A 23,744-nucleotide genomic window follows, 5' to 3' on the forward strand; every position below is an offset into this window, starting at 1 on the left:
ACTCATGAAAGGAAATTTAGCATATTTGGACCCACAGACAGTAGAATTCTGCCTTTGGTAAAGCCAGTTCAAGAGAGTGCATCATACATCTTTTGATTCACAGTTAGAATTAGGAGGAGCTCAACAGATTAGAAGAAATGCAATTCATAACTCATGAAGCACATGAGGAGGGCAATATTCAGCACAAGGAGGGTTGGAGCATATTTGCTTCAAAAAAAAGAGAGATGGCTGGGCTGCAGAAGAAGGCAAATTACTGAAGACTGCTCAGGTATTGCATGGGGCATCGTGACCTCCTCAAAATGGAATTGTTCTAGTCACTGCAAGAAAAACTTGTGGCAAATGTGTTAGCTAATACTAAAGCCAAACAGCTAAGGTAATATCACCTGAATTGTCAGGTTGCAAATAATAAATAAATAAATAAATAAATAAATAACAAAAAAACCAAACCCCACTAAATACTATAACATAATGTCCACTTTTTTTTTCTTTTTTTTTTCTTTTTTTTTTCTTTTAGCTGTATGTCCTACTGTTTGTGGCTTCCAGTTCTCGCTTCAAAAAATTCTTATTTTCCTACCTAGTATTTCCCACTGATTTCTTTTCCCTCAGCCATGGTATTTACCCATTTTCATCCATGAGTACACATTTTCTGTCTCCAGCCTGTATGACCTGAAAAAGTTCAGTAATAATAACAAGGAAAAAGCATGTTTTTATTTTTAAAGCAAATCCAATCGTTTGCACAATTACAGGAATAGTTTCATATTGACAATGAAACTATCACCCCCCTCACCTGTTTCTCTGTTTTTTTTTGTTTGTTTGTTTGTTTTTGTTTGTTTGTTTGTTTTTGTTTTTGTTTTTTGTCTATTCACAGCTCCTCTGGCATTTTGATAGTCTTGGTCTTGTAAAGTCTGTCCTTCTATTTAAACAATGGCTGACTAGCCTGTGGCTCATGTGCCTCATGTGGCTCAGGCGCAGCTCACTTACTAGCACTGTGTCTCAGAGCTGTGCGGATGCAGGGCTGCTGCCCAGCCTCATTGCTCCTGAGGAGTTATCCCACACTGAGGAGGTGAGACTGTTGAGGATTCAGTGTCAGGTAGAAAGCGAACCCTTTCAGAGTTGTTCCCTTCTCTTGGTTTTGTGGCCATGTTTGTATCTGATGTCTTGTGGCTTGTAGTGGCACAGTGATTTTGATATGAAGCTTGTAGCATTAGTCAGGTTGGCCACTCCTTATTTTAATCCTAAGCATAAAAGCAAGCCAAAAGTCCTTGAGGTCTGTCTTACCAGCAGCTAAGTGTTTAGAAGTTTTGTGAATACATTCTTGAAAAATTTGTATGGATTTTTTTAATTCACTTAAAGACTTGTACAAGTAGACCTTTCTTCATCATCTGTCTTTTGAATGTGGGCAGCTGTTACACAACTATTCACTACAGGAATTATCATTATTTCTAGTGAGAGAAAGCAAATGTCAAAGCCAGCATACTTTTATGTTTGAATAAATGTCCATATTACCAGTTTATATTGGTGTAGCCATTTCTATAAAAGTAATCGCTGGAAATAAATTTGTCTGAATCAATAAAAATAATTTCATAACACCCAAGTACTGGGAATTTGGGTTGCATAATGGTTTTGCATAGCCTCAGTTTCCTTTTAGCAATACTGAAAATCGAAGTTTTCGGTAACTCATTTGCACTATTTAGATACAAGTGGAATTTTCATTAAAAATGAACAACTGCTTTGATGGAAAAGAGATTTAAGTGAAAATTTTTCATCCTAATAAAGAAATAAACAGCTACTGTTTTCTTCTGTGTAATTCATCTGCAGGTGATATATAAGGTTGAAAAGTGGCTGATTCAGTAAAAACTGATAAGCATCACTCTTGCCATGATATCATTTCTGGCAGCTTGCTGTGAGAGGAAGATGCCTCTCTGTTGTCTGTTTCCCTTTCCCTTTCCCTTTGCCTTTGCCTTTGCCTTTGCCTTTGCCTTTCCCTTTCCCTTTCCCTTTCCCTTTCCCTTTCCCTTTCCCTTTCCCTTCCTTGTTAGCTACCTTTTATAAATAAGAAATGAAGAACAGCTGTTGTTGCAACTGCTTTTGATGTAGGTTATAGGAAATTTCTGAAAGTATATATTTTTATCTCTTTTCATTGCCTTACAGCAATGGCAAAGTCACACTGAAAACCTCCAAAGCAAAACTAAGAGACAGAGACAAGTCCTTAGACCATATGTTTGTTAGCTTTTATTTTACTTAGATGGCAAACAAGTTCATAAATCCTTAACTATCCCTGCAGACTCTTGTTTACAATGAAAAATAAGGGTCTCTCTGCCAGTGCATCCTACTTTCAAAACAACTTTCCTCCTATTCTTTTTCTAAGCCACAAAGATGCAAGTTTGTATGGTAGGAATGAGACTTTCTAAGGCAGATATTGGATTTCAGTGCTCATCCTCTAGCAAAAATCAACATGAATTGGAAATGCATAGCCTGCCTGGTACTTTGCATACTCTAATAGAACCACATTTGAATTGTATTGATGTAAACTTTGTCATTCACAGATCTCTAAAAACAAAAATGTGATTGAAAGGGTAGTTTCCTACAGAGGAGCGCTGATAATGCAGCACATGAAAAATCTGCCCTTGAAATTGTGGGTCTGTCATCTCAAAATGTACCTATTTAAATATATTTTCTTTTATGTCACTGAATGCTTATGAAAGACTCATGTTTTATCTTTGGGCCCCCCCCCCCCCCCTTTGATGTTGAAAGCAAAACTTTCTCCATCTGATGTAGAACCTGAATAATTTTAGCCAAGAGAGCCATTCTATTCCTTGTTTCTCAGCTACTGCTCTCATGACTGCATGCAGAAAGTGATTTGAGGACAGAGAAGCTCTCCCAAACTGCTCTCAAATGTATGTGTTGCTGCAGACTGATTGCCTGTCTAGTTACATTGTGCTATGTCAACAATGATGCACATATCACAAAATGTTAAGTAATTTTATACCCTTGTCAGAACTGTACATGAAATGAAAGCAGTGCAGAAGAGAGGTGCTCATTCTGTCAAATGAACAAAGCCACCTGAAAGTTTTAATTGTATTTTAAATTAGCTTCATTTGCCTTTGCCGCCCCATCAGAAAATTAGTCTCTAGTGGAGAAGAAATGGAATGGTAGCTAGAGAGGACGGGAAGATTTGTATAGCAGCAAAACTATTGATGTGATGGACAGGAGCCTAAATGGCTACCTGTAATCTAAGTTAGCCAGCTGGATGTGAATATGTAAGACCGTGTTCTTCACCAGTAACATCTTTAAAGATGTGAGAGTGACTGCAAGCTTACATTCATATCCTTTTGACATCATTTATTTTATTGCCGGAGTGAAGAATTCATCAGACATCTCCTCTGCACAAAGGGTAACTGCTGATTTTATTGAGTTTATATATATTTTTTTTTGTTTGCTTTAGAAAGTAGTTGTCTACTGAATCCAAGCCACAGCCTATTAAATCACCTTTACAGGTGAAGAAATTCCTTGCTTTAACAAGGAAGGACTACAGCTGATGGCATCGATTAACACTTTACTATTGTCGCTTGGCATAGCGTTGCGCATCCTGTCCTGTCCTTCCACTGCAAAGACGGGGGATTATGTACCAAAACTGTTGTGTGCCTGGAGCACCCCCATTGAGTTTTTAGGCTGTGGTATAAAATGTTAGCTGTGTACTATGTGAGAAAAAGATTGCATTCAATGATTATCATGGGACAACAGTGGACAATGAAAGAAAGATGATCAGGTAAGTCCCTATATACGACACAGCCAATAAAAATCTGTTTTGGGTTCTTCATTTGTGAGGTGCTCTGATACAGCAGAAAGATAACACATCTTCTCTAGATACAAGTTCAGAGAGTAAAAAGCCCTGCAGAGTTACTGACACCACAAACATTTTCTTTGAAGATAAATGATTGAAACAAAGATAAAAATTAAGGAATGTGATAGCTTATTTTAGTGATGAAAATGGTATTTTTTATGTAACTCAAGGGTACAAATAAATTAGGAAGTAGTCAAATGCATCTAATAAAAAACATAGAGTATAGATTAAAGAAATAAGAAAACTCCTTGAAAAAAATAAGTATATAGTCAGAGAATTATCTCCCTAGGAAATAAATGGAACCCCAGTCAGGCACATTTGAGGCCAGAATGCATAAAGCGCTAACACAATGGTACAAGGGTTAAATCAGAAGGGGCTGTAGATGTCATGAACGTAAATGGTCTGAATATTTTCAATAAGTTATGTGCTGAAATTTTTCACTTCAGATTCAAGTGGTTTGCTGAGTTTTGGTTAACTCAGAATAGCTTAAGGGAAAAATAAAGAAGGCAATGCCTTCTCGTTCCAGTTTTAACTTTGGAAATTTAATCTGACCTATACCAGATTTTGTCCATGTTTTATTTGTCTTCTAGAACAAAATATTTTACTGAAGGGTCAATTGAAACATTTCTTCTTTGCAATGTTTTACTCAGTATGTTTTTCTTGAACTTAAGGAGGATTTGGGGAGAGAAGGGCCAGTGTTATTTGACTGATTTGTTTTGTGTGGTACAAGCTGAATTTGTGATTTCCTCAATGGAGAAAAAAAATGTTTATATAAATCCCAAATACTTACTATTTTTAGTGAGTGATTCAGACAGTTAATGAAATGCAGTTCCACTTCAGACCATTTCTTTATATCACTAATCTATGTTTTAGTTTTGTGGTATTTTCCTTGTATTTCTTGCACCATTACTCAGTGTTTGCCTTTCAGACATCAGCTCTCCTCCATTAGTGGTCCCTCTCTCTCGTTCCTGTATTACACTACTATGTAGCTTTGCTTTCCCAAAAGCTTAGAAAAAAAATGTCATTTGCTTTTGTCATCTTCCCTTTCAGAGAGAAAAAAAAAATCTGTGGAAAACTATTTTAGAAAGACATTTTCATAGAATGGACTGTGTTTGGGGAAGGAATAAACTATTCCAAATTCCTCTATAACCTACTAAATACTCTTATTTTTGCTGACATGTCCATTTGCAGTTTCTGACCTGGAAGAGTGACAGCTCCTTATTTCAAGCCTTAAGGTGTTCTCTCTGAATCCTCAGCCGCAATGGCTTTCTGCCAAAGAGGTATGGTGGCATCATTATTTTATTGTTTACTGTACCAGCCAGCATTATAGATTTGTCATTTCATTATTTATGGAAAGCTCCAGAAATGGGAGGGAGGAAATAGTCAACATTGCTATATTCTTTATACTTTTAAATCAGAAAAACATTTTCAAAACACACAAAGGATGAAAGATCTCAGCCTCAGTGCTTCTTTTCATAATCAGCAAAGAGGAGCAAGTAAAAGTGAGTGCGTGGGTGTTGTTTGTTTTTAGCATAGCTGTGCTTTGCTTTCTGTCAGAATGAGAATCTCCACTGTGGGCGTTGAACTTGCTTGGTGATTTCACAGGTGCCTTTTCAGGGAGCAACTGAGGTGGTAAGATATAATTTTTCATGCATTAATTGGCAGGGTACCACTTATTAAGCAAAGCCACCTTTTAACTGTTGGATGATTTTCTGAACAGTCCTCCAGTGTACAGTGAAAATCCAAGGAATGAATCCATCATTCATACTGTGATTTTTACCTGCACTTCCCTTTTTTGCTTTTTTTGCTAACACATGTCACTTTTATGACAGTGCTTCCTCCATTTGTTTTGTGTGTCTGTATCTTAAAGCCTCCATTTTAAGGACTGTGAAGTTTCCTGACAGCCTCATATTTGCATGCCCAACTTGTCACTGCAATGAATGTGAATGTCTACAAAATAAGAGAGAATCACAAAGAAACTCTGTGTCTGATACTTTAGTAGATGTTGCTTTCTTTCAAGTGATGAAATTAAATTTGTTTTGTTCATTTCTGGAACAGCAGATGCCAGCCGTTTCTGTGACCATCAATCCCTCAATAGAGATCATTAACAAGGCTTCTCTAGGCTTTGCATATTGTTAGTGTAAGACAACAACTCTGTGGGCATATGAGTCATTATTTCACAGATGCTAATGTAACGATTGCTTTTCTCTTGGATCTCTACAATCAACATTTTTAAAATAAAACTCGAATCTGATGATGTACCGTTAATAGAAAAATATAGACTGTTCGTTAAGATAAGGGATATATGAACAGAATCAGTGCCATGTGTTCCTCAGCTTCATTTTGATGGAACTGTAGCACTTCTCATCTTTACTTCTTGTTGGGATTTGCATACATGAGGTCTTTGGGACATCCTTGTCCTCCAGCAATGGAAGAGTGGGCCCTTGGGTCTCTGTATAGAGTACACTCTGCTGAAGGGGCAGACAGAAAGTTTCAGGGAAAGGAGAATAGAAAACAGAAGACAAGAACTTGGGAACAATTCAAAGATGGGAGGAACAAATATGGCTCTTTCCTTCTGTGATTCTCATTATTTAAGCTCATAGCTGCTCTAGAGGTGCTGTCTTAGTGCTTAGTAATAAAAGCATGATTAAATGTCATGCTTTTCTGTCATGGTTCTGCTGAATTTTTATTTGATTAAGGAAGAAGAGGTTCTAACCTGTTCTTTGAAAAAAGATACTCAGTTGTTAGGAGGTTGAAGTAAAGCTGAAAACTCCATCATGCCTAAACTTAGTGCAAAATTATTTTGGAACATAATTTAGCCTGATAAACTAGTAAAAATTGTGAAAATCGGTTAAATGGGGATGGCTTTCCTCTATGCCTATTCAGCTGCTAATATAAACACATTCTGTTACCCTTTAAATTCTTCTGAAAAATGTACTGAGAAAGTGAAGTGCCCATTTATTTAGCTTACCAACTAATTGCCCTTTGTGGTGAAGAATGCCTTCTTGTTGCCTGTCTCAATGCTGGAGATTGTGTAACCACATGGGCAGGCACATAGCTGGGTCATCAAAAGCCATGGCTGCCAATAATAACACACAGCAAAGCCTTCTGGCATGTAGCAAAGCAAAGAGTAGTGCATTTCAACTTGTTGATCCTAACCAGCTTTTGAATGTGAGCGAACCAAAACATCTACTGATGACTAATTACTATTATCTTATTTGCACTATATAAATATGGTCTTCATAAAAACTGAAATCTGTTTAGGAATGACAATTTAAATGCTAAAGCCAAAATAGCTTTTTTTTTTTTTTTTTTTTTTTTTTTTTTTCTGCACTGAAAGTGTTTTTCAAAAAAATAGAATACCCTGGGAGGTGCTGATATACCAAAACTAAGGTTTCCATGTAAGCTGGAGAGGAAGGAGGTAATTTTAGCTTAGCTGTTGTGGATTCCTTTCAGAAAAATTATGGGACTTCTCTATAGTTTAAAATTAAGCATGTGTGCTCATCTGAGCTGGGATTTTGATAGTGTACAGGAGTGCGTGTTGTCAAATCCAAGCTAAATAATCTTGATATATGGAGAAGCCTTGTGTAATAGAACCAATGATCCTATTCTGCTAGTGTCACCTGAATCTTTGCTACTAATTTTACTTAGTCTGGCTTTACCACACTATGCTTTTAAGTATTGGTTACCTCTCTAAATCTCTCTAACAGGGTTTTTTTAATGACAAGAAAAAGGGTCTAGGGCAGGTGACTTCCTTAAGCTTCCAGAAAACAAAAGCAAACATGGGCCCCTCTGGTGCAATTTTAAACCTCTAAATAAGCTGAGGAGTGTCCAGCTCTGTTAGCATACACTTACATGATGGGCACTACCAGTTGGAGTTCACATGCCAGGACCTGGCTGGCAACTCACTGCTCCTGGTCACAGAACAGAGCCTGTATGTTGGAAGGAGCAGCAGGGCCTCCCTACCCCTTTCCAAACTGTCCATGCGCCCAGTCAGTTTTCTTGGGAGAGCCATTGGCACCGCACCTAGACTACATAAATGAACTGCAGCCAATCTCCTGCAGTTTCTCCCTGCATAAGTGAGTCACCTGGGGAATGGCAGGTTGGGTAATTAGTGCCCTTCCAGATTCCGTCACTTACGGAGGCTGCACAGACTAAAGGAAAGAAGTCTACTCTCTGAAATCCTGAAATAGCTGTTTGTTCACTAATGACCCATAGTTAAGACTGAAGCAAACTGACTTGGAGATTTGTGCTTTCTAATTAGGATCAAAGATCAATATGTATGAAAGTCTCAAAAGAATTGCTCAGTAAAATAGACCACAACAGTTTTGATCTTAATCATGTAAGAAGGCGAAGATGGGTCTTGGCATTTCTGTACCCTTGTTTACTCTAAATATTCTTATCAGTGAGTCATTAGTTAGAGTGTCCACAAAAACATCAAACTGTAAGCTGAGAAAAAGAGGTATTTCCAGAAGTAAGTTTGGAACTTCACCTATGTAAAGGTTTCTTCCATAAAACAGATTATGTAACGGTGGTAGTACTCATTCAGTCAGGAGCATTGCTAGGGGAATAGTATCCAGTGAAAACAACCAGTAAAACTGGCATTTGTAAAATAGTAAAATAGGCACATGTAATGAACTCACTTGAGAACAATCTTGAGAACAAAAAAAAAAAAAAGAGAGAGAGAGATAAATAGCCATAAAAAGAGGGGTTCTGGCTAGTAAATAAATACAAAGACGTTATGTTCCTCCTGAATAGATAAAAGCTTAAACTGTTTAGAAATGACTCACTGTGAACTATTAGACTAGTTCCCCATAGAAATAAGTGTTCTTGTGAAGTTTTCAGCCCATATTTGCAGAGAGATGCCATTTGGATAAAGTAGAAGAAAAAGAAAATTACTGGGAACATGAGCAAATGATAAACCTTTCTGAAACTTGTCTGTCCTTCCTTGCTAGTAATTTTCCTTCAGTTATAGAAATCTGTGATATTTCCAGTCTTAGTATAGTGCAAGCAGGTGGCATGGGATGCAAGGGAAACACCTCTTTTCACAAGCTGGGGGCATTTTCCTAGCCCTCTGGATTGCCAGAAAACAAGATGTTCATATCTACAGCACCACACTGTTCTGCAACTCCATTTTCACCTTCTCATGTAAAGATGATCCCACCGCTTACAGAGAGATGTCTTCTAAGGAGTGGTTTGAGAGGAGAGGCAATGTAACACCACTCTGTGTAATTTCCCACATAATTTCCACAGATCTCTTTGGAGAGAAGTGGAAAAAGTGCATGTCTGAAGTAGCTCTGCTCCACTTGGTATGCTCTGAGTTTCTGTTGTGTCCCCTTTACAACTTAAAAACTCTATGAAATAGAACAGTTTGTCTTTTATTTTGCAAATAAAAGGCAAGAAATCTCATGATGTGTAAAACTTGGGATACTGGAGAGACATCAGAACAGCTGCTAGAAATCCTGGATGTTTTATGCCCATGTTAATTTTGTCAGCCTTGTTTGTATTGTGGTAGCATGGGGATGTGCCATTGAAAGATGGCTGTGGCAGGAGGATGGTGCACATGAAATAAAATCCTTCTCAGCCTATATCCCAAGTAGGAGCTAGTTTTGATGACTCTGCTACAGTGCTCCTGCACAGAGGTTATTTATAGCAGTGTGTTGGTGATAGTCTCTTTGTTTCCTAGTAGATGCAAGTGACTTAGGACTTTACAAATAAATAAAGATAAAAGCTGGAAAGATGTATTTCCTGTCTATCTGTTTTGGGGAATTTAGTATTGAATGACCTTCTGGTGCTGAGTCCAATTTACTTGTTCTCACAGGCATGACATGCAGTAATACATTTTCTACAATGAAAATACATCATACATTTTCAACCCAGCTCAGTTTTTCTACTGGGACAGTGTTTCAGAACCATACTTTTCTTTTGTCACAGATCTCTCCAGGTTTCCTGGCTAGATTTATTTATGGTCGATTTATATTTTCATTTTGTGCCAACATTATCCACCAGCTTAAAGCATTTTCTCCTTGCATAATGCTTACATGAGGGCATTGAGTAGTGAAGTGTAGGCAGCGGACATTCCTGTCTTTGGCTTCTCTGTTTGGGGCACTAAAAAATGTGTTTGGTTGTGGTAGAACTGCCCAGTCCAGGTTCACCTTAAGAGACTTTTTACCTTTTCCTGTTTGAGTTAATTTTGCATTGGTCCAGATGATCAGACCTATCCACAATATTCAACACAAGTTTTTTCTGAGTGTCTTTTTTAATGGTACCTGGTACAAGACTTCTCTGCAAATGACTTGTAATGGGTTGCCTTTTAACAGAACACAACAATTCAGTTGGAAGGGACCTTCAAAGATCACTGAGTCCAGCTGCCTGACCACTTCAGGGCTAACCAATAAAGCCTATTACTGAGGGTATTGTCCAAATGACTCTTGAGCACTGGCAAGCCTGGGGCATCAACCACCTCTCAGGGAAGCATTTGACACCATCTGACCACCTTCACAGTAAATAATTTTTTCCTAGTGTCCAGTCTGACCCTCCCCTGGCACAGCTTTTTGCTGTTCCCTCACATCCGGTCATTGGTGACAGGGAGCAGAGACCGGTGCCTCCCTCTGCACTCTCCTCCTCAGAGAGCTGCAGGGAACAGGGAAGTCACCTCTTGGATCCTTTTCTCCAGACTGGGCAACCCTGAGGACACTTTGTCAGCCTCTTCTCACAGGATATTCCTGCCAGCCCTTGCGCCAGCTTTGTTGCCCTCCTCTGGGTGCTTTCAAGGACCTTAGCATCCCTTTTACATTGTGGAGACCAGAACTGCATACCAGATGAGGCCACACCAGTGCAAAATATAGCAGTAGAATCACCGCTTTTGACCGTCTATCTGTGCTGTATTTAAGGCACCCTAAAATGCAGTTTGCCCTCTTGGCTGCCAGGGCATGCTGCTACCTCATGCTGAGCCTGCTGTTGACCAGCACCCCCAGGTCCCTTTCTACGGAGCTGCTCCCCAGCCACTTGCCTTCCAGTCTGTGCCTCTGTCTGGCATTGCTCCATCCCAGGTGTAGCACCCGGCATTTACCCTTGGTGAACTTCATGCCAGTGATTGCCCAGTGCTCCAGTCTATCTAGAGTCCTCTGAGGCTCTAGAGGCCTCTTGTCCCTCCACAGATTCAACAGCATCACATCTCCCAGTTTAGCATCATCGAACTTTCTGAGGAAGCATTCAACTCCTGCCTCATTGATAAAAATGTTGATCTGGACTGGCCCCAAAATTGAGCCCTGGGGATTGCTGCTGGTGACCAGCTGCCAGCCAGATGTAGCCCCAGTCACTATGTCCCTTCAAGCCCTGCCACTGAACCAGTTCATCACCCAGCTTAGCAGGGGCCTGTTCATCTCACAGTTGGGTAATTTGTCCAGAAAGATACTGTGAGAGATGGTATCAAAGGCCATAGAAAAATCCAGAAAGATTACATCCACTGCCTTCACTTCATCTGCCAAGTGGGTGTCCTCATCAGAGGAGATGAATTGAAGTCCTAAGGCAGGACTTTCTCTTGATGAGCCAGACTGACTATGCCTGATAATAGCTTTATTTTTTAGCTGCTTTTCAGTGGCACCCAGGATAATCTTCTCCATAACTTTTCTAGGGCCTGAGATTACTCTAACAAGTCTATAGTTTCCTGGGTCTTCCCACGTACCCTTCTTGTAGATGGGTACAACAATGACAAGCTTCCAGTCAGCAGGGACCTCTCCAGACTCCCAAGACCATTAAGTTGTTAAGGTGTAAATATGGTATTCTGGAACTGAAAAGACAAAAAATTAGTCAAGGTAAGGGAAAACACCCTAACTGGTACACAGTAATGTCCTTCCTTTCTGTTTGTCGTATAATTATAACAGTAAAACTTGAATAAGAATAATAAATGCTGTATTTTTTGATGATAGTACCTGAAGAATGGCTCTTTGTAGATATAAAACTGAACAGTTTTGGATACTCTGAGGCTACTATAACTGTAATAGATACAAGCTGTTAATTTTTTGCTGACTTACGCCTTATAACCATTAATTCACCTGTTTTAGTTGTAAACCAGTGCATATATACCCTACATTAATAACAAATATTTCTTAGCTCTTATGTAATTAGATCAGAAACCTTATTTCTCTTTTATGTGAGATGTAAAGCACTAAAGCACAGAGAAATGGTTTGTATTTATAAGTGCTGGGACAGACACTGCTTTGTTCAGTAGCTGAAATTGAAACCTATATGCATTTATGGGTTATATTTATGCCCATGTACACTGAAAACCCTTATCCTTCTTTTCTGGCTGAATACACTCGGAGCTTGCAAGTGCTGTTCAGGTTTCAAGTATGCAGTTAATTGAGCTGTCCTTACCCTTTCCACCCAAACTCCTCATAGTGTGGTTATGGCACATCTGGAAGCAACTGGGCATGAAAACAAGTATTTCTTTACACACATTCTCTTAACAGCCCTTTCGTTGGTCTTTTTTTTTTTTTTTTCCCAAGCTACTCCTTTCCCCTCTAGTCTGTGGGAGATGGATGGTACTTTTTATCACTTTCTTTGGTGCATAGTTACACATTTTCCTCTTGGGCTGCATCAAACTGCCAACATAGCACTTTGGGTGTCCAGACTGACAGCCATCACATGGTCTGCTGTACCAATGTGCAGCTCCTTGGACAGAGGGCAAGTCACATTCCTGGTAGTACCCAGTAAACAATTGACTGAAACAGCCATGCTGGGAGACAAAGGATACTGACCAGAAGTTCCTGCTTCTGTATTTCTGTCATGCAGAGTCTGACAAAGTATGTGCCAGTGTCCCAAGAGTTGAACTCACTGATCACCCCCCATTATACTGCTCTTCTATAACACAGAGAGAGGACAGAGCACAGGAGGCCCTGAGTAGTGAAATTTTTGCCAGGAATACGGAGGTGGCTCATCAGCATGCTGTCCCACCAGGCATCCTAGGAGGAACCTTCCAGGACTGCTTCACAGGTGGGTTTTCAGACACCTATAAGCAGTGGGAACAGAGGGGTGGGAGTTTCAACACCATACATGATCTGCACCATATTGTTTATTGATTTGACAGATAATTATGTCAAAAGGTGAGACGTCCTTATGCTGATAGATGACTGATCAATTCTACAGGTATTTCAGAATTCTTTGAGGTGTGCTGGGCTGCCCAAGGATTTATACAGCACTTTACTTTCCTCCTTGCATATTTCCTCCACAACTCCTTGTTAGTTTCTGTCTGTCTTCTTTAATGCCCCCAGCTGTGCCCTTAGTGTTTTGTCTACACTGAAGCAGATTATGGAACTGAGATCAGCAATGGAAGCTCTGTTTGTAAATCTTATCCTTCTACCATTTTTTCAGGGAGAAGAAATGTCATATGTACTTTAGACTTTCTTGAAAATTTTAATAAAATAACTCTTTTGGCAATGATCTTGCTGTGATATGCTCCACTGTTTGTCTTATGGGCTGGCACCTGCGGTTCCAAGGCAGCTGAGTTCACCAACAAAAAAGGAAGAATATAAAAATGATAGCGTGCCAGCTGTAGACTTGCAATGCAGAAGTGAAGTGAGAGAAAATTGTTGCTTGCTTTTCCTTTCTTCAGCGAAGAAAGGTGATGAGCAGAATGTTTTTGCAGGCACTTAAGGGTCTGAAGGGTGGCTGTGGGGCCACCTTGGGGCTTAAGCACATCTCTGTCACCAAGAAAGGAAATAGAGCAGGAGTGCATGATTCCATTGTTCCGAAAATGCTAAAGAAGAGTATAGATCTCAAGGTGCTTTCCAGCTATGCAAACACAGGAGAAGCAGGAGGAGAGGCTGTAAGACAGGTTATTGCAATGAGAAGTGAAAAGAAGAGTGACCTGGGATGCTGCTATGCAGGTACTTCATGGACCCTAGTAACAGACCCTGTATTGAGTCTGGCACCTGTGCAGACCCTTGCGTGCAGTGAGTCACCTAATAAGACAAAGTCCTGGCAAGACAAGCTCCTCTGCTAATACTTGGTCAAACAGACAGGATTGCACAAGCCCCTTTTTCAATACTCTGCAGAGAACTTTTGGAACCTGCATGCTGTCCAGCAGCTCAAATTATGAGTGTTTCTCAGGAGACAGAAGGCTCAAAAGCTTTCAAAAGGGAGAACAGCTCTTGTGCTCCTGGTCCCCATGAGATCTTAGGATGCCTTGGCTCACAGAAAGAAGCTGGGAGAGGCAGAGACCCTGTATTCATCTGCATGTACTTTGAAATTACATGCAAAACTTGGGAATTGTTTAATTGTACCTGATTTGCATTTTAATTTTATTTACTGCAGTCTGTGTGACACTACACAATTCTTTGGCCGTTTAATAAGGATAAGCAGCCAGCTTAGCTTGTTACACATTCGTTTTTCTTCCCAAAACATAACTGTGACTTTAGCAGTTTTGTTTGGCATTTGCTCATTGTGTCTGTGTTTAGCATATATTGTTAGTTGTAAAGAAATAAATTACCATTACCTTGCCAAAAGGTTTTATTAAAATATCAGAAAACTGTAAGCAGTCTACGTAAGTCAGTTAGAGCACTCCAAGAACATACAATAACAGTCACTATTTCCAGTGAGATTTTATATGGTTAGGTAATCAGCTGGCACCAATGTCATACATAAAATTCTTTACGTGTGGTATACCTTATAAAGATTAGTGGCTCCTTCATCACAGGTATCATGGTTTCAGTTAGGACAGAGTTATTTTTCCTCCTAGTAGGTGGTAGGGTGCTATATTTTGGATTAGGATGAGAAGAGTGCTGATAACATGTTGATGTTTTAACTGTTGCAGAGCAGTGCTTACACTAAGCCAAGGACTTTTCAGCTTCTCGCTCTGTCCTGCCAGCGGGCAGGCTGGGGGTGCAGCAAGAGCTGGGAGGGGACAGACCCAGGACAGCTGACCCAAACTGGCCAAAGGGGTATTCCATACCATCTGATGTCATGCTGAACAAGATATAGGGGTAGCTAGCCAGGGTGGGAGGCCAGCTGCTCAGGATGGGTTGGGCATCGTTCAGCGGGTACTGAGTAATTGCATTGTGCATCACGTTTCGTACATGTTATTATTATTAACAATAATAATAATAATAATAATATTTCCTATCTTAATAAGCTGTCTTTATCTTAGGTGAGCAGCTTGTCACCTGGCTGCTCCGGTGCTGGGACACTGGAGCCAATTGTGTGGAATTAGAGGGCAGGGAAGCCAGGCGGCTGGAATCCCTTGCTAGAGACGCAGGCATTGACAAAGCAATTGGAGATGGAGCACGATCTCACAGCCTCTGGAGGCATCTCCTGTCAGCTGTGAGGGAAAGATATCCCTTCAAGGAAGAACTTGTATGTCTACCAGGCAAGTGGACCACTATGGAGAAAGGAATCCAGTACCTGAGGGAATTAGCCATATGGGAGGTGATTTATGAGGACCCAGACAACAGACAAACATCCACAGATCCAGATGAAGTCAAGTGTACATGACCCATGTGGCAAACGTTTGTACGGAGTGCACCATTGTCATATGCCAGCTCATTGGCAATAATGGCCTGGAAAGAGGACGAGGAACCTACAGTGGATAAAGTGGCTAAACAACTCCGGCAGTATGAAGAAAGTCTCTCATTTTCCTTACAGGCCTGCCTCTCGGCTGTGGAGAAACTTTCTGAAGAGTTCTACCAACTTAAAGAGAATTGATCTTCCTCCCCACCTGAACAAATCGGTGTCCACCAACTAAAAGAGAATACTTAGGAGAAACATTCTCGAAAGTTCCACCAACTTGAAGAGAGATTATTTTCCTCCCCTCCTGTACAAACCAGTTTCTCAGCTATCTGAGATAAGCGTTCATCCACACAAAGAAGATGATATGGTGGGTACACACCCTGTGCTACCTTGTGGTTTTACCTGTGCAACCATGGAGAGGACATGAGAAAATGGGATGGAAAATCTACTGCGGCCCTAGAGGCACGGGTACATGAGTTGCAAAAGAAAACAATTGGGAAAAAGGTATTCTCTGAAAGTTTGGAGCTCCAACTTCCAGCAGTCCTTTAAACAGAGAAACAAAGATTCTGATCAGGACTAGAGGGGCCCTGCCTCCAGCCAGGGGGAGGAAAGGGACAATCAAATTTATTGGACTGTGTGGATTCGATGGCCTGGCACATCAGACGCACAGAAGTATAAGGCTTTAGTAGACACCGGTGCACAATGTACTCTAATGTCATCAAGCTATAAAGGGCCAGAACCCATCAGTATTTATGGAGTGATGGGGGGATCCCAGCAGTTAACTGTATTGAAGGCTGAAGTGAGTCTAACTGGGAATGAGTGGCAAAAGCACCGTATTGTGACTGGCCCAGATGCTCCATGCATCCTTGGCATAGACTTCAGCGGTGGTGAGCAATTGCATTGTGCCTCACTTGTTTCATACATACTGTTATTATTATTATTATTTCCTATCTTAATAAGCTGTCTTTATCTCAACTCACAGGCTTCACTTTCCTGTTTCTCTCCCCCATCCCAGAGAGGGAGGGGGGAGGGGGGAGCGAATGGTTGTGTGGTGTTTTGCTGCCAGCTGGGTTAAACCACAACAACAATTTAAAAAATCCCAAATAATACAGCAACCAATTTAAAGTGCTGTGACATATAAGTGCAGTGCATTTCATAATAAAGCAGAAACTACACAGAAAAAAAAAAAAAAAAAAAAAAAAAGTGCTTGCATTTGAGAGAAATCACCCATCAAATCACCACAGCTGTCCAGAATATGAGCCTAGGAGACACTTTGAATTTTCATTTCCAGTGCTGAACCTGGGTTTGTGTTGCTGATAGGGAGGACATTAAGATGGATGCTTTTGTCATTTACTCAAATTACCAAGTCCACAGGAGTCCAAAATTCTTCTCATTTGTCTCTGTTGAGTGTTTTTCTCAGACTTCACATATATCACACAGGGCACAGCAGCACATCACCATAATTGTGATGTTTGTAATACTTGTATTAACTTTTAAAAGTAGTTCTAGAATAAGTGCTGATATCACTAAGAGTGTAATTAAATGATCTGTAGGGCTCCACCTCACAGTGCTCCTTAAGCAGTGTTGGAAAGAACTGGAAGCACTCCCCTAAAGCATGTCCGTAACTAACTGCTTGGAGAAAGATGATAGCTATGAGTGATGGTTTTACTCGCGTGGGCAGCCGAGCTCCACCATAACTGCTCTCTCACTCCCCCTCCTCAAAGAGGAATGAGGAGAAAATATGATGAAAAGAACTCAAGGGTTGAGATAAGAACAGGGAGATCACTCAGGGAGATTACTGTGTTGGGCAAAACAGACTCAGCAAAGGGAGATAGTAAGATTTATTGCCTATTACTAACAAGTTAGAGAAATGAGAAACAAAGGGGAAAAAAAATGCCTTCCCCCCATCCACCTCCTCCTCCTGAGCAGGACAGGGGAACGGGGGAATGGGGGTTGTGGTCAGTCTATGGCTCTTCGCCTCCACTGCTTCTTCTCGATCACTCTTGTCCCCTGTGCTGTGGGGGACTGCTGTGGTTCTCTTCAAGAACTACTCCAGGTATTGGTCTGTACCACAGGGTCCATCCCTCAGGAGCAAACTGCTCCAGCCTGGGTCTCCCATGGACAGCAGCTCTTGCCAGGTCACCTGCTCCTCTGTGGGCTCCTCTCCACAGGCTGCAGCTCTGGCTTGGAATTTGCTCCCATGGGGGTCCTCCACATACCACAGACTCCGTTGGTGTGGTGGTTTTACTGTGCTAAGCAGCTCAACACCTCAACCGCTCTCTCACTCCCCCTCCTCAGATGAGGAGGGGAAGAAGTAAAGGAAAGAACAACTCACGGGTTGAGATAAGGATGATTTAATTAAAGAGAATATATATATATAAATATATGTTATTAAGGAAATATTATTATTAATTAAACAATTCAACTAAAGGGAAAAAAGGGAGAGGGGAAGAGGGAGGGGGAAAGGGAATAACAAAACAAAACAAGTAAAGGCTATGTGGAAGTGCAGAGGAAAGAAATTACTCTCTACTTCCCACAAATGAGCGATGCTTGACCACATCCTTGAAGCAGGGCCTCAACGCACGTAGCCGGTGTTCGGGAGGAGGACAGACATTTTCACAACGAGAGCCCACCCCTCCCCTCTTATTGCTGAGTGTGACATCATATGGTATGGAATATCCCTTTGGTTGGTTTAGGTCAGCTGCCCTGATGATGTTTCTTTCTCACTTTTTGCCCACCCCCTAGGAGGGTCAGAGAGAGTCCTGATGCTGTGCCAGCACTTCTCAGCAGCAGACACAACACCGGTGTGATACCACTGCTGTTCTAGCTACAAGTGCAGAGCGCAGCACTGTATGGGCTGCTGCAGGGAAAGTTAACATCCCAGCCAGACCCAGTACAGTCGGTGCAGGTCCACCTGCTCCACCGCGGTCTCCTCCATGGGCTGCAGCGTGGAACCCTCCTCCACTGTGGTACTCCATGGGTTGCAGGGGGACAGCCTGCTTCACCATGGTCCTCACCACAGGCCACAGGGGACTTCTGCTCTGGCGCCTGGAGCACCTCTTCCCCTCCATCTTCACTGACCTTGGTTCCTGCAAGGCTGTTTCTCACTCCTGTCACTCTCACAGCTGCTGTGTGGCACAGCATTTTATTTTTATTTTTTCCCCTGTCTTAAATATGCCCTCACAGAGGCACAAACAACAGCACTTATTGGCTCAGCTCTGGTCAGCACTGGGGCCCTTACCTAACATGGGGCAAAAATGTTTGAATAAGGAAAGACTACAGAATGGACAAGGAGTACTGATATTGAGTTCCGCATTCCAGATGGAAAGTTCAGTCTATCTGGAAGCAGTTACTGTTATTTGAGAAGAAAAAGAATATTCACAATATATGACTGAATCAGACTAACTGTTGCATCTTATTCCTGAGCTAGTGAAACACCGTGCAGCCATATAGCAACCAATTCCTAGTCTTTTCTTTCCTCCAGCAAAGTGAAATGCAAAACAATGAGATTTGAGCAGGATAAGTTGCCAGCATCTGGATGATAAATCCATTGAATGCCTTAGGGTTTGGATGATTTATTTAGTTTGTGTTATCCAATTTAAGTGGCACTCTATTTCTTCTACATGTTCTATGCTCCACATCTCCATCTTGTTTAGGAAGATAAATAATCAGATTACATTAGTCAATTGTTTAGGAGATTAAAACAAATCAAGTCAATCAGTACATCAAGAATTTCAAGCCCGTGCTGAATTTCTCTTCTGTATGAAAAGAAGCTCTGCTTTCCTGTTTTAGAAGCATCTTCCTTGTCTGCTGAAGGTCTGATTTTCCAGGGCTTCTCATACTGCAAGGTGCAGACTTTGACTCTGCCTAGCAGCACTCTGTAAGATTTTAATATAGCATTCTTTAGGTGTCTTAAACATGTAAGTATTTTTGAGCTGATGCTTTGCTTAATAAAATCTCTTACATATTCCTGAATCAACAAGGTTAGAAATAGAGGCTTTTTGTTAAGTTCCTCTGTTAGTAGCCTAAGCCAGATACTTTTAAATAAAGAGAGTTTCTAAAACAGAGAATATGCACTTCAAAAAATGTTCCTTCAATTTTAACTTGAAGGTGAGCTTAGGAAACAAAAGAGATGTGTCTAAAATAAGAATTAAAAACAACTATTTTGTTTTTATTGTGTTTGAAAGTCTAGGCTGTCATGGAGTATTACTTTCATCATAGCATGAACATTCCCATAATGCAGCTGCCCACTTGTGTGATTTTTCTTTGCAAGAAATGATTTCCTTGGATTGTTTCTGTGATACCTCTGTGACATTAATCTTTGATCTTCTATCTACAAATGTTTTTTTTTTTTTATTTTATTTTTTATTTTTTTCACATAAGTAACTTCCTAATCATTTTAATCTTACTAAAGACTGCCACTGATTAACATCCTGGGACAGCGATTTCCATATGTATTATAGATATATTTCTAACGTATTTGTTGGAGAAAGAATAATATGCATTTATGAACTGTTAGTGGACTTAAGTATATAATACAGTTGAGTATTTTAGAGTTCAAAAGGCAGTAGCACTGTGTGGTTGAAGAAGATGATCTCTGTATACAGGCTGTTAGCCTTCACGTACAGTGGTTTTTGTCTTGCTCTCTCTCCAGTGCTCTCTCAGCCATCTTTACTTTGCTTTTAATTGTAATTCATTATTATTGCAACATTCCCTACAGAGACAAATGTTAACTGGTGACAAATCTGTTTCTGGCAGCAAACCAGCCTCTTGAGTTCTTTAATTTTTTCTGCTGCTGAGATTCCACTCTGTCACATGTAGCTGCTTAGTCCTAATTACTCTGCCCTTAAATTGACTTAATCTTTTTCAGGAACATAGCTTGCTACTTTCTGAAGTAGAAATGAATAATTCTGTCTAACATGAGTATTGTTTTAACTCTTTCTTTTACTTTTTCATGTGTTTCCAGTCTCACTAGTGTTTTTGACTGCATAAACCTTATGTGTTAAGAATTTTATACAATTAAACCCTAGGCAGTTGGCTTTGGCCATTACTGTGCATGCTACAGTTTGCTATGTTGAACTTCATTTACAAATTGACATGACTTCTGGCTGCAGTTTAACCTTACCAAATAAAATGTGCTTATTATATTTTGCATCAGTATAATACTATTTCTAAACAATAGTGTTGGCTATTGGGTCTGTTTTAATTGATCAGAAGCATATTTATTACATATAAATCATAAAAAGTGTTGTGTAAGTATACTATCTATTTGTGCTGGATATTTAAATTGATTTCAACTTCTCTGCAAATGCAGAAAACTAGGTTTTCTACAATAGAAAAAGCTTCCTCTTGCACAAGAAAAGGACTGTGTGTGTTCTACCTAGGTTCCTTTCACTGTCACAGCTCCTGGCATCTCCCTCCATTTTCTGCTTGCCTTTTTCCCTTACTAGTTGAATTTGTTGTGTTGCTTTGATCTGTCTCATGTTTTCTCCAGCTGCCATTGTAAGATGTCTTGTATGCCTAGGAGATACTTGTGCAACTCACGTACAAATGTATTCTTTTCACTGCTCTGCTTGGCATTAAACCATTTTGTAAGATCTCAGGGGCAGAGCTGTTACTTCTCTTTGCCCATATGCCACTAAACACATTGTGAGCACTCAGAGAATAAACATGCATGCAGAGACCACCTCTGTTAATGCTAAATAAAGTTTCATAGCAAAATATTAATATGCCAGGAAACGTGAAATTTATAACCAAACTAATAACCTTACTTATTCCTTCCATGGAACAGTGAAGTCAAAAGCCCTCTAGTTTAGCAAGTGCTCCGCCTGAGATGGTTTTATTTTGTGAGATTTACCTCTTTAAAAAAATGCAAATATAATGAGTCCAACAGAATCCTCAGATAAAATTTTCATTGGACATTACCTAACATAGGCATAGGTAGCGTAATCTCCAGCAAAGTCCTATGCAAAAATGAGTTTATCTGTGTTACAAAACCCTATTGCAGGGTTTTCTTGGAAAGTTTTAGCTTAGCATTTTCATTTTGGGGAATAAATCTCCTTTCATAACTTTAGTGGTCTAAGAATGCACAGCTCTGCTTGTCACTGTTACAAGTAAAACACACTCCTAAAGACTTAACAGGCACCAGTCAGCCAAGGGCCAAATAATGTCTTCAGTAAGGTTTTGTACAACTCCCACTGGCTGGGAATTTTAAGTAGTGGAGGAGCTTGCAGCAGCAAGGCACTGCAGTGTATTCTATCTTGTTGCAGTGGGCTTCAAACTTTGTGTGCTGTGGACCCACTGCTGTAAGACGTTCCTTCTCAGGGTAAAGCCAACCTACTGGTTCGGTGAAAGACTATTTTCATCAGTAAAGGCCTTCAGAAAGGCATGATCTTTCTTCTCACATTCATGGCTTTGTTATTCCAGGCTTTTATAAGGGGCACTCATTGCAGCAGGGCATATTAACCCTGTAAATGTCTGTATTGAGAGCTACCAAACAAAAGCAAGTACACAGTAAACCTTAGTAATGCAAATATGTTAAGCAAAGTGAGTTTGGTTGGATGAAAGTCATTCCTGAACAAAATTCATTCCCAAACAGTAAGTTCTTGCATCTTTGCTTGTCACAGGTGCTCCCAGTGGAAATAGGTTGGGACATTATCACTGCAAATAATGCAGTTCTGAAGTTCATCTGGTTGGTTAACAGTGCAGGATGATAACTTCTGGCAGTTTCTCACCATGTTTCTCCAAGCACAGAGGATATGAACTATGATAAATGCTGGAAAACATCAGACAGCTGTCAGGTATGTTGACAGTGGGAAATTGGGAAGGAGGGACTGTATGCGTTATGCACTGAAACTGAATTTGTTCACACGATGATTTGCTCCATTTATAATTAAAACTGAACTCAACCTAGAAGCTCTTTTTTTGCTCAGCTCTCACTTTCCATTTAGTTTCTGCCTGGCAAAGAGGAGTTGATGGTCCCCACACAGCCTCCCCTCTCTGCATCCAGAGCCCTTCTGGTTAAGCCAAAATGATATGCCATTCACACTGAACTTGGCAGTATTTTATTATTCCTTCTTCCTTACATTTTTATCAGCAGTGACACTGCTGCCAAGCCTTGTGCACCTCTGGATAATATTTATGCAAATTATTGACTAAGTTATTTTTTACATTTGCAAATATTTGCATACATCTGTACAATTTAGCTTAATATATGCACACTGAGCACTGGGGAAAGGCTCAGAAGCTAGGGGACAGATGTCTATTGCAGTCTGCCCACAGTAACCTTTTCCCAGCTCGCACTTTCTCTACAAAACAGGAAGCAATACAAAATGCCTTTCTCCAAAGGAAAGGCTAGGAAGCTTGGCTATGCAGTGAGCACAGCAGAGATGCAGAAGTGTTTTCAGCAGTAGGCGGGAAAGGGAGGATCAAAATATGTGGTCATTGCTACAATACTGCTCACCTTCCTTTTGCTCTTTAAGTCAGCCATGCATGACCATGCAAGAGCTCCTGGCTCTTTCTCTCTTTCACCCTCACTTTCTATCCCGACCTCTCTGCTTACCTATTTGTGTCCAAGGATACAGGAAGGTGCACAGCAAATGTTGATACTGAACTTTAAGGTAGCCTCCTTTTGATGTAGTAGCAAATGAAGGAAAAAAATCTCCCCGGTAATAAAATGAGATTATGTTGTTTGTGTCCAAACATAATGGGAAAGTCATTGGAAGAATGAATTCTACTTTAGAAGTAAACAGATTCCTATTGTAATATGCCAAAGACTGAATTTGGTTTAATAGTAAGAATAATATAAACATTGTCAAAATCTATGATTGTGATCATTTGAAAAATAATGCTGTTTTTAATCAGATGGAAGAAAAAATCTATTTATTTTATGGTATGTTGCTGTCATCACCTTAGAACTATTTTGGTTTTGTTCAGTGCCAGCAACCCAAATAAATCCATACTGTGCTGTTTTGTTTAATGGCAGCAGTGGTGAGTTATATAAACGTGAAAATTGACAGTTTCTGTTGCTTTGCTGTATTCTTGCCTGTGCCAATGGTACAGCTGGTGGAAGTGTTTGTTAGAACTGACTTATTTGTTTTTAATGAGAAAGAATTGCTTACTTAGGTCTTTTGCTTTTTTTTTTTTTTTTTTTTTTTTTTTTTTTAGTATCACAGTAAGAAGCACAGGGGAAATTCTTTGTGTCTGTGTACACATATGTATGCATTTAGAAAAATCACCTACAAATGAAATAAACCTACAATCTTGTCATCTTAGTAGAGTTTCTAAGCCCACTAAGGGAAGGAACAGCAAACTTTCCAAATGTTTGAAATAAAATGGATATAATTTTGCTGCTTGCTCAGTTACTTAGGACCTGGTTTTCAGCCTACAAATA

The 23,744-nt window shown here is 40.2% G+C and overlaps 1 long non-coding RNA gene across 1 annotated transcript; it reads left to right on the forward strand.

Moving 5' to 3' along the window:
• Positions 1 to 872: 872 nt before the first annotated feature.
• LOC118160824 lies at positions 873 to 22,833 on the forward strand. The gene is made up of 4 exons (XR_004747696.1): positions 873 to 1,063; positions 2,853 to 2,897; positions 5,036 to 5,124; positions 21,979 to 22,833. It is a non-coding gene; the product is annotated as an uncharacterized LOC118160824 (long non-coding RNA).
• Positions 22,834 to 23,744: the final 911 nt, after the last annotated feature.

This window comes from Oxyura jamaicensis, chromosome 1, assembly GCF_011077185.1.
Source record: "Oxyura jamaicensis isolate SHBP4307 breed ruddy duck chromosome 1, BPBGC_Ojam_1.0, whole genome shotgun sequence".
In the NCBI taxonomy this organism is placed as follows: domain Eukaryota; kingdom Metazoa; phylum Chordata; class Aves; order Anseriformes; family Anatidae; genus Oxyura; species Oxyura jamaicensis.